General features: G+C 37.2%; 1 non-coding gene across 1 annotated transcript; it reads right to left on the minus strand.

Annotated features, from left to right (window-relative positions):
- Positions 1-10,821: 10,821 nt before the first annotated feature.
- On the minus strand, positions 10,822-10,893 carry trnae-cuc. The gene has a single exon. It is a non-coding gene; the product is annotated as a tRNA-Glu (tRNA).
- Between the last annotated feature and the right edge of the window lie 666 nt (positions 10,894-11,559).

An 11,559-nucleotide genomic window follows, 5' to 3' on the forward strand; every position in this document is an offset into this window, starting at 1 on the left:
TCGCCGTGACCTCCAAGCTGTTGCCAATGGCCACGAGCGAGTTCTAGAAGGTCGAAATTAGGTGCTCGTGCATGTTCATTGATGTTACTGTGACTGCACTGTTAAAATGAAAGGCTTCGCTGCGTCACTGACAGCTCCCATCATGCTTAGCTCTGCTCAGTTCAAAAGATGCTCATCGTCAAGCGTTAGCTGTTTATGCACCAACGATTCCAGTGTTCCAGTTAAATCGTGATTATAGAACATGAAGTGAAGCTAAACCTTCAAATGAATTGCTTTTTTCCCATCAATTTGGAATAAATTGAGAATGCTAACAATGTTTATCCTGCATAAAATGCATTATTCTTTGTTGTGATATTATTAGATTTGGTTTTATTTTTGTTCAGTATGCTAAATCATCTTCTCGGTAAATCTTAATTGCTAATATCTCTCACTCGTTCTGTTGCTCGGTGTCAGAAATGTGCCCCCAGCCCTGTATTGAAATGCCAAGCTATGCATACTGTGTGGCTAATTTAGCGCATATAAAGTTTAGTCTCTGCTATTTGTCAATAAACTCTTATTTTATTTTCAAGTTTATTTTTAGTTTATTTTCAACATATGCCGTCAGGTGTCGTGGGCTATGGAATTCAGGATGAAAGAATGATAAGCGTGCGTTAATGATCATACAGTCGTTTAGTGGTGGGCGATGTTGTAACAAGTCACAGCGGCTGAGAGCTGACAAGATGCTAACAGAGCTTAATTAATGAGCCGGTTGAAGAGTCAGGCCATGACACAACATTTTCTATATTCCAAACCTTCTGACGCAATGTTCTAATTAATTAGCTCACTAAATTCCTTTTCTTTTTAAACTTTGTCCTTTTCATCTGGAGGCCCTGGTGATGGTAGAAACTGAATGTGGCTGTGTGGTCTCGATGTCCATTTCCAATGACAGAATGATTGTTTTGTATACTGAATCAGTTTTTAGACATCTTTAGATGTACAGGGATCAATATTGTGGAATAGACTGTGATGTTTGAGTCAGTCTAGGTGGTAAATAGACTCTGTCTCAGTCCCACTGACTGCCCACAATCTGTTCATAGACTGTTTGATGCATACTGCATGCACACAACAAAACACTATTCTGCTTTGTTTTCTGCAGTTTGCCTGTGAAAAATCAGTCCTTTAAACCTATTATAACAAAATAAACACAAGTTTTTTTTAAAAACACATTTTTCTATATTTCCTTTGATGTTTTCTGTTAAACTTTTCACTGAGACTGTTAAGAGATTTTTTTTGTTTTGTTTTGTTTTATGCCCTAAATATATGCACTGATAGTATGATACGATAATCAGATAAAGTTTTTTCATGTCATGGCTGATAACCACTAAATTACTGATATTATTATTATTATTTAATAATATAAAAACAAAACATTATAAATTTAGGCATCCCAGTGTCATAATGTGCCATATAACATGCATGCATATTAATTTTGAGATTTCAATACAATTGCAGACATATTGATTTTGAGTGTAAGATATAATAGGAAAAATGAGAATGCATTATTAAAGGGGTCATGAACTGGCTTTTTTTTTTTTGTACCGTTCTCTGAGGTCCACTTTTAATCATAGGCCATTGGTCAGTCAATTTTAGCATTACTGTAGTAAGCGTACAAATTCACACTCCATGTACCATTTAAGCAGTTTTACTATGATTGCATAGAGCAACCTCAAGCGTATGAGGTTGCCATGGCAACCAGATACATTGCATTCAAATTACTAGTAAAGGTTGCGGTGTCTATTTTTGCTGCGTTAGCAATAAACACGTAGAATAGAATGCACTATTAACATGCTTTTGAACAAAATCGCAAAGTAGACTTTAAGAAAATCAACAAGTGAATTAAGCACAACCAGTGGCGGTTCTACATTGAATTACACCCTGGGCGAGACCCCCTTCGAGACCACAACAACACCCCCCCCAGAGTATTATTATTATTATTTAATTTTTCTTAGCTGCTCGTGCCGCCCCCCATATATCATGAAAAAATGCCACCCGGTTCGCCTGAGCCAAAACCACAACTGAGGACAACAGTATTATGTTGGACATGATACAATAAAGTGCACAAAAGCAGGCACACAAACACATTTAGTAAAGTAAATTTTACTGAAAATGGCAGATTAAGCAGGTTGTATTCTGAAATCTATTTCTAGGTTTTGTTCTGTGTGCATTTAATTACATTTGGATGTAAATGGTCAATTTCCTGACATAAATGTAATGTGAAAAACACTGAGCTGCTACAACGGCGTGTCCTCCGGATCACTTTTATGAGACTGTCCGGGTCTGGAGTTGTCAAGCACGGCATCAGCATCAGTATTGGCATCTTCATCTGACTTTATTTTGGTTAGGTCCAGATTCTTCTGCAGTTGTTGTATGTTTTTTTTTTTTTTTTAAATGCTAAATATCCAGTCACGCCATGCGACAGGCAAGCAGTTACATGGCTAAATTTGGCATATTTGTCATGCAACAACTTATTCTTACGCAAAAGAGATTGGGAAAGCCATTAGTAAGTTTGATTTTATTTATTAATTTATTTACAAAATAACTATTTAAAATATATTCAAATAACTACATTATGTGCATTTATGTAAAAACATTAATAAGCAAATATTTAGTAAAATCTTTCAACCATTATATAATTATTTAGTAAAATCTTTCGATCGTTAGGGGGGCAGGCCCTCTTCAATCTCAGCAATCTGCTATAATCTGTGCTAATAAGGTTATAATTGTTATAATTTTTACATCTAAAAACATCATAATAGGCTATTTTCTGTCCTGTTTTTAAATCCCCCCCTCATCAGAACGCTCTGTTTGAAGGTGTGGCGGATGATAGACCAGGCAGGTATAAGAAAACACCCACTGCTATGATTGGCTAACAACATACATTAATACACAAAACAATAACACCAACGTAATTAAAACATCTACTCACACTTAAAACGCATAAATAACTCAATACATATCAAACAATCTGTAAGAAGAGACAAAGCAATAGTGACCACGTAATGAAAACAGTTACTCACACTTGTGTTGACATTACTGTCAGATCCAAGTTGGCCCAGCACTGTCTTTTAGTTTCAACCTTTTTGAAAATCCAGCTTCGAATTGTGCCTTGTTTGTAAACGAATCTCATAAAAAATTAATCTAAAAAAGGCACTGCACATTACCAATACAGCCATTATTTTCATTAAAAATAAAGTTCATCCACTCTTTCCTAATGTTGGGATCAGAAGGCAATGCAAACACTGTTTTTCCACAACTTGGCACTGTACAGTGTCTTGTTGTCTTCAGAGCCATTTTTATCATTTGGTTTCTGCATAGACCTGCACGTTCACCTGTCTCATAAACACACATGTGAATTGGTGGGCGGGGCTAAACAGGCAGTGGTCTTGATCTTCTTCTGCAGAGGCAATGCTTATCCACACTATTAAATCACATAGTAGAGCATTCCTGTCATTTTGGCAAACTGTCTTCGATATAAGGTGTTTTTAGACTAACGACAAGTTTTAAGTTCAGAAAATTACAGGATGTATTTATAGTACAATGACCTTTTATATGTCAAAAGATCAAGTGAATTTTGGTTTCCCAGTTCATGACCTCTTTAAACATCCATTGGCAATAAGTTAAAAATCTCTAATGTAGGCCACCAGTTGATGATAACAATATATTGTGCATCCCTACAACGTTAAAACCAAGTTGACCTGTAGTGAGTCACTTCATATGTCAGTCAGATAGTCTTTTCTTGTCTATGTGGGCAGTTCTTGGCCAGAATAAGGACCAAATTTTATGCCAATAGTCAAAAGTTTGGCTCTACAAGACAGGGCGGTGGTTAACTTTATAAAGCTGTATGAAGTTACAGCTGTATGCACTACTGTCTTGTCAGACTCCACAACTTTCCTGGAGCTTTGATTAATGGGGATGGATAACACTTCCCAGACAGGACTGTAATCCATCATGTCTAGCAGTGATGCTACTCATGTGCGTATCAGACATATCGACAGACCTCAGAGTTTCCCAGCTCACCCCCTGCTGACATCCAATATAAGTATGGTGGGTCAATAACACTATATGCCCCCTGGTGCTAAGCATTGTCCCCAAGGAGTCTGACAGCCTTGGCTTTCCTATAGTCTCTCATAGTAAAGACAATTTCACAGAACAGAGTTTTACCAGCAAAAAAACATTTGACTCCAAAGCCGAAACTTCAATTAAATGTCCTGGAGAATTAATTAGTCTCAGGGCTTTTAGCTCAGTGTGTTTTTGTATCTTCCAGTGGTGGGGTAATCACTGACTATAGTTTATTAATAACTCAGTGCAGATTGCCTGCTGTAGTCTCTCGGCTTGCAGCTTCTGCATATTCCACGGAGCTCTTTCTTCCTCTTTGCATGCTTCAGTTCTCCCAATTAGATGGCATTGCGGCACTATTAGAGGGGTGAGGGAAACTGAGGCGTTACTTTGAGATAACTGACTCTGTCATTCAGAGAAAACACTAAGTCAAATACTCAGGTCAAAGCAACAGCAGCCAGAAGCCTCCAGCTCCTGCTGAGTCATAGGTCAAATACACTGAACCCCACTGAGCTCAGCAGGTTAAATGAGACATACCTAAACCACTGCTGAGAACTGAAAGAACAAGAGAATTTGATCTTATAAGTCTTGGCAAATATGTTTTATTTGTTTATTTTTGCTTATTTTTTAAGCATAAATCTAATTAAATTGAATAAGGTTTGTAATGAAATGTGCTTTCCGCCTTAGTGTACTTTTAATAGTAATAATTCAACTTTTTTATATGAGAATTGCAGCTTTATGTCTTGTAATGTGACTTTGTATCTCCCAGTTGGGATTTTATACCTCACAACTGCAACTATATTTTTGTAAGTGTGACTTTTATATCTCATAATTCAACTTTAATTATTGCTATATAACTTTCTAATTTAAAACTTTATCTTGAAATTAACTTTTTTTTTGTTTTTATTCTGGGGTGGACAGAAGTCCGGAACAGAGTTTGTTTTACATGTTTTTGTTGTTTTACAGAATTTGTCATACATTATTTTACACAATTCTCTGAAGACATATTCTTTGAAGTTCATTCATTCATATTTATTTTTACCATAATAACATTTATACAATAAAAAACAAGACAAAAGTAATGATTAAGAAAATGATCTTGCAGTTTACTGGTACTATAGAGATTTCCCTTCTCATTCCCATATTAATTTCTCACAAATTTCTTCCAGCTGTGATTTTGTTGATTTTGTTTTACCATGTAAAAATAAAAACTGTCATTACCAATCTCATTAAAACATCCATCATTTAATCCCTCTCACTCACCCAGAAAGCTCCAAATCATTGTTTACAGTATATAGCTCTAAAATGTGAATCAAGCAGACCATACTGAGACACCTTAATCTGTAATTAACCACACAAACATATGCAAATATGCAAATCTGTGAGCAGCAGGCTGGGCGGACCTCGGCAGAGCATGACGGATTCTCCGCCAAAGCTCTCTCTGTCGAAGCGAGGGACAGATGTAGTGGGGTGAACAGGCCAGCTGGGACGGTTTAGATGAATCAGCTTCTCTATATCTTTCTCCAATAATCTATTTATTGAAAATAACGGCTGTGCCAGGTGAGGCGTAGGTTCACTGATGCTTTCCCAATACACAGCAAAGACAAAAGACAACTCTGCTTTTATTTATGAATGTCACAGTGGTTTTGTAAATGCATTCCATATTTCGACCTTCACTGTTTATTTAATCTTTAACTGTGCCCATGCCCTGCCGAGAAGGCAATTTTATTAGGTTGTTATTGTTGTAATGTTTCATTGTTGTTTGGTCAGCAAATACTGTATGGCATACAGAGATTACATATTAGATTTTGCTGAATGAAACTATTGGAGAGAGTGGTGTATCATCACGAAATAGTATATTTTGGAAGCCAGCATGCTGATGTCTCTACCAGGTTTCACTGAGTAGCTGAAAGGAATAGTACAATAAAAAAATAAACTTTTATAAACATCATAAAAACCAATCCAATAGGTGGCATAAATTAACACATACAGAACTAGAGTACGAACAAAATAATAACAATACTAACATCACCGCCACCTACTGAACTGGAGTGTGAAGTGCTGGGTAGAAATTGCACATTGCTTAAGTCTTTCCCCACCATTGACTGAATTTCCATCATTTATGAGACATTCTTCCCCACCATTGATGGAATTTTCAAGCTTTCCGTGTTTTTCCTATTATACGGTATTACACATCTTCTGAAGAGTACTGAACGTCTGGATCAAAACATGGAGAAGAAGAAGCAGAAACAAGCTATTGCATATGTAAGCAGGTACATATGTAAAATAATGTGATCTTATTACATTATATGTAATAAATCAAAACTGCCTAACATTACCAAATGAAATGTCGACTGAGGAAGTGGTACAGGAGCTTTGGGGATGCTGATGGAAATGATCTACTCCATTTGTTTTGATCATCGTTCTGAATCCGATCCAGACAAAGAATATAAATTTATATTCAAATGTTGATGATAAAAAAATAATGCATAAAGCTTTATTTTTAAATTGTTTTAAAGCAGAGGGTCTGTTCTTTCTTTTGACACATTGCAAGTTCAGATATTCATAAAAGAAAATATACTGAAGGCCATGAAATTTTTGTGAAAAATGGTCAAAAATGCTGGTGGTGGCTGGCCAATTGGAAAGAGTTAAGTACGGGGTTTTCTTTCATCAAAAATAATTGGAGCACTTGGAAAAAGATCAGTGAGCTGCATGTATCTTGCGTTGAATGTTTTTCATTAATCATTAAAGTGAGTCAAAATATACTCCCCATATACTGAATTGAGCGGATATTCATTCAGTTTTCTTGTTTTGCATTTAGCAGAAGAAAGAAAGTCATATAGCACAACATGAGTAAATGATGACAGTACTTTCATTTTTGAGTAAACCATCACTTTAACCAACTAGACTTTCTTGGTCAACCCATTTAGTAAAAGACATTGCTGGTTGACCAGCGTTTTTACTTGAAAACAGCATGGTTATGGTGGCCCAGCAGCTAAACCACCACCAAACTAACATGAATTAGTGTGGACCAGTTTCCAGGTCTTTTAACCAGTTTCAACTAACTAATGAATTATTCAAAACTGTTTTTTGATAATGGCTCTCAATCTAAACTGTATTTCCTGTTGGCGACAGACAGAGGAAGTGCACTGAGATGATACTGTTTTTACACTTGTTCTGAGGTGACCTATTAACCCCACTCAATGTTATAAGCCAAAGCTTTCTACTGCTTTGAGCACAAGTGTCACATTTCCGATATTCTGTCTCTAATGCCCACACAATCAATTCATCAAACAACCATCCATCAACCCACACAAGGTCAGGCCACAAAAGAGTCTAACATTTGAAGGGACATCTTACCAAGTATTTGGAAGCTAACACTAATGAATCGCCATTGTTAATAGCCTCCAGTCTGTCACATTGTCCACACAGGATATGTGAAGAAGTGGAGAACAGTGATGAATGATTTCATTTATTTCTAATCTTGTTGCTTAAGTGCGTTTCTGGCTTTTTGTAATCCGAATTGTGTCTAATGTCTAAGATGTGATCTTCCATTGGGGTGGGTTCAGCAAATCTTGTCTATCTTTATTTTTATCCACGTGTTTGCTGTTGAAACTTGGGTGTATTCGGTGTGGAAAAAATGAAATTAATAAATCACTACTCATTCACAACCCAAAAAAAAAAAAAACTATTGCAACCCATTTTGAAGGCAGAAAGAAACGTGAGCTCTTTGAATTCAAGCTTTGATTGCTTTAGATTTTTGTGTTCACCCTGTCAGACCATTTTTCACAATCATCTAAACCACAATAAAATGCAGCAGAAAATGGAACATGCTTCAGCTGGGGAAAGAAATTACTGCAAGTTTGGCATTTGAGAATGTGTCAGGGTTTGATTGACAGCCCCACATTTGAAAAAGAATTGGTGTCTTTTATTTCAGACAAAAAAAGCTTAAATAAACAATACTCGGAGAACAATTGAAAAAAAATACAATAATAACATTTTATATCCAGTATAAACATTGCTAATAAAATCTCTAACAATAAAAATCTCAAAAAACTGCAAAAGATTATAGTCTCAGTTTAGTTAATCCAGTGTGAGGAAATAAAAGACAATATAAGAAAGATTGATTGAGAAGCCCAGCTTGTAGCAGTTTTGAAATGGCTGGCTGTATTTTACCACCTCATGAGCTTCAATGCGTGTTATGCAACAGCTTCATTGATTGAATTGGAAGTGTTGTAGAACGCTGGATGCAGATTACCAGCTCAACCTGGCTTGAACAGTTGTATGAAACAGTGTACAGTGTTTTGTTGCTCATGTTTCTAGACTTTTGTCATTTATATAGTGTAATTCCTACAGTCAGTACATCAAGCACTGGAAAACAAATCAGCAAACATTTGTTTGTCCTGTACACCACTGGACCCCACGCTGCGTTCTTGAAGCGTAGACAAACTAGAACACTATAATAAGAGTGTTTGTCACATTACATCACTATAGCATTGCTTCACTTGTACATGCACCTTCAAAGCCTAATATTAGACATTTGTTATTATTCTGATGTCTCATGGAGAATAATGATTAAATGTTTGAAGAATAAGCCTATATACACTTCTGCCATATGTAGCAGTCCACTGGGGGTCCATCTTTATTTACAAGGTGTTTTACCTAGGCTTAAAACGTTAAATGTGTAATTTACTTTGTCTTATTTAATCCAACGCATATGTGGAAAGGGGAATACATGATGTTGGCCAAGTCTAGTACAATACATGGCCAAAAGTATAAAGACGCCCATTCCCAATTAACAGGTTTTGCTATTCCAGTAACTGGTTTTGAAGATAAATCCTCACCATGCACATATGTTTGTGGGCTTTGGGTACTTTTGGGACATATGGTATGTTTGTGGAAATTATAGTAACAAGTGTTTTTTTGTGTGTTATGAATGTAGCACATGGTCATGATTAACATAGCACATTCTTACAAACAGACCTTATTTTAATGAATCATCAATACAGACATTATGCTCTCTCACATGTGGCTGAGATCAAAGTAGCTCTGGTAGAGCATGCTGATACTTATTAATGGGCCTCTTTGTCAGGACTGAGCTCTACAGACTTTCAGCAAAGTGGCCTAAAATTGCAACATAATTGGGCCATCTATGAGTGTTAGGCTAAACATTCATTCCTTTCCTCCCCAAAGACTCTCCCTCTCTTCCTCTACCTGTCTTTCTTTATAACCACTCTTAATAGTTAATTTGATATCGCACTTCTGTCCAGTAGTAGCAGGGTAACTTTAATCGTTTGCTAAACAAAATCAATATAACAGGATTGGTATTTTAGTTTACCTTATCTTATTTTATTACTTTTAAGTATTGCCTGTTTAAGTTTTAGTGATTCATATTCTGTTACCATCAAGTTAGTGGAACATTTCAGGTTTCTGTCATTTATTCTTGCATTTTAAAACCATATCAACAAAGAACATTTTATATATAATATAAACATATAGTTTTGTCATAAAGCTACTTTTTGTATTCTGTATAGATGTCTTGCAGGACTTACTATTGTTGAAGCTAGTCAGATTCACTTACCAATACAGGTGCATCTCAATAAATTAGAATGTCGTGGAAAAGTTCATTTATTTCATTAATTCAACTCAAATTGTGAAACTCATGTATTAAATAAATTCAGTGCACACAGACTGAAGAAGTTTAGGTCTTTGGTTCTTTTAATTGTGATGATTTTGGCTCACATTTAATAAAAACCCATCAATTCACTATCTCAACAAATTAGAATATGGTGACATGCCAATCAGCTAATCAACTCAAAACACCTGCAAAGGTTTCCTGAGCCTTCAAAATGGTCTCTCAGTTCGGTTCACTAGGATACACAATCATGGTGAAGACTGCTGATCTGACACAAACATTCATTGCCAAAGAAGCTGGCTGTTCACAGAGTGCTGTATCCAAGCATGTTAACAGAAAGTTGAGTGGAAGGTAAAAGTGTTGACGAAAAAGACGCACAACCAACCGAGAGAACCGCAGCCTTATGAGGATTGTCAAGCAAAATTGAATCAAGAATTTGAGTGAACTTCACAAGGAATGGACTGAGGCTGGGGTCAAGGCATAAAGAGTCACACCACACATACGTGTCAAGGAATTTGGCTACAGTTGTCGTATTCCTCTTGTTAAGCCACTCCTGAGGCGTCTTACCTGGGCTATGAAGAAGAAGAACTGGACTGTTGCCCAGTGGTCCAAAGTCCTCTTTTCAGATGAGAGCAAGTTTTGTATTTCATTTGGAAACCAAAGTCCTAGAGTCTGGAGGAAGGGTGGAGAAGCTCATAGCCCAAGTTAAGTTTCCAGTGTTAAGTTGAAAGTGACAGTGAAAAGTGAAAGTGACGTGACATTCAGCCAAGTATGGTGACCCATACTCAGAATTCGTGCTCTGCATTTAACCCATCCGAAGTGCACACACACAGAGCAGTGAACACACACACAAACACTGAACAAAATCAGTATAATTTGGCAGCCATTTATGCTGCGGCGCCCGGGGAGCAGTTGGGGGTTCGGTGCCTTGCTCAAGGGCACCTAAGTCATGGTATTGAAGGTGGAGAGAGAACTGTACATGCACTCCCCCCACCTACAATTCCTTCCGGCTCGAGACTCGAACTCACAACCCTTCGATTGGGAGTCCGACTCTCTAACCATTAGGCCACGACTTCCCCGTAAATATCACGTTCCCTGACCGGGAATCGAACCCGGGCCGCGGCGGTGAGAGCGCCGAATCCTAACCACTAGACCACCAGGGATGTGTGTTTCTACAGTCTGTGATGATTTGGGGTGCAATGTCATCTGCTGGTGTTGGTCCATTGTGTTTTCTGAAAACCAAAGTCACTGCACCCGTTTACCAAGAAATTTTGGAGCACTTCATGCTTCCTTCTGCTGACCAGCTTTTTGAAGATGCTGATTTAATTTTCCAGCAGGATTTGGCACCTGCCCACACTGCCAAAAGCACCAAACGTTGGTTAAATGACCATGGTGTTGGTGTGCTTGACTGGCCAGCAAACTCACCAGACCTGAACCCCAGAGAGAAACTGTGGGGTATTGTCAAGAGAAAAATGAGAAACAAGAGACCAAAAAATGCAGATGAGCTAAAGGCCACTGTCAAAGAAACCTGGGCTTCCATACCACCTCAGCAGTGCCCACAAACTGATCACCTCCATGCCACACCGAATTGAGGCAGCAATTAAAGCAAAAGGAGCCCCTACCAAGTATTGAGTACATGTACAGTAAATGAACATACTTTCCAGAAGGCCAACAATTCACTAAAAATGTTCATTTATTTATTTATTTTTTATTTTTTTTTGTTGATAGTGAATTGTTGGTTTTTGTTAAATGTGAGCCAAAATCACATTTAAAAGAACCAACGACTTAAACTACTTGAGTCTGTGTGCATTGAATTTAATTAATACACA

The sequence above is a fragment of the Cyprinus carpio genome, chromosome B19 (assembly GCF_018340385.1).
Source record: "Cyprinus carpio isolate SPL01 chromosome B19, ASM1834038v1, whole genome shotgun sequence".
Taxonomy (NCBI): Eukaryota; Metazoa; Chordata; class Actinopteri; order Cypriniformes; family Cyprinidae; genus Cyprinus; species Cyprinus carpio.